Raw genomic sequence first — 222 nt, forward strand, 5'->3', positions numbered from 1 at the left:
TAATAAAAAAAAATAAGTTGTCATGGGGGACTTTAAATGATACCTACATGGAGTTTAGATCTTTGTTACAAAAGCTCATGCCCATATCAGCACATTTGTGCATTCATGCTCATAGATACATGCACGGATGCAGTCACTGTCAGAGTTGAGAGAAATAGTGAAAAATGGAGCCATGCAAACTAAAGCAGCTGCACACCCAGAGGCTTGCATCTGCTCCTGTCT

At 40.5% G+C, this 222-nt stretch overlaps 1 protein-coding gene across 1 annotated transcript in view; it reads left to right on the forward strand.

Moving 5' to 3' along the window:
* Positions 1-222, forward strand: part of cacna2d3a (calcium channel, voltage-dependent, alpha 2/delta subunit 3a) — a gene marked incomplete in the record, with an annotated part of 125,797 nt that overhangs the window by 78,297 nt on the left and 47,278 nt on the right.

Source organism: Oryzias melastigma, linkage group LG7 (genome assembly GCF_002922805.2).
Source record: "Oryzias melastigma strain HK-1 linkage group LG7, ASM292280v2, whole genome shotgun sequence".
In the NCBI taxonomy this organism is placed as follows: Eukaryota; Metazoa; Chordata; class Actinopteri; order Beloniformes; family Adrianichthyidae; genus Oryzias; species Oryzias melastigma.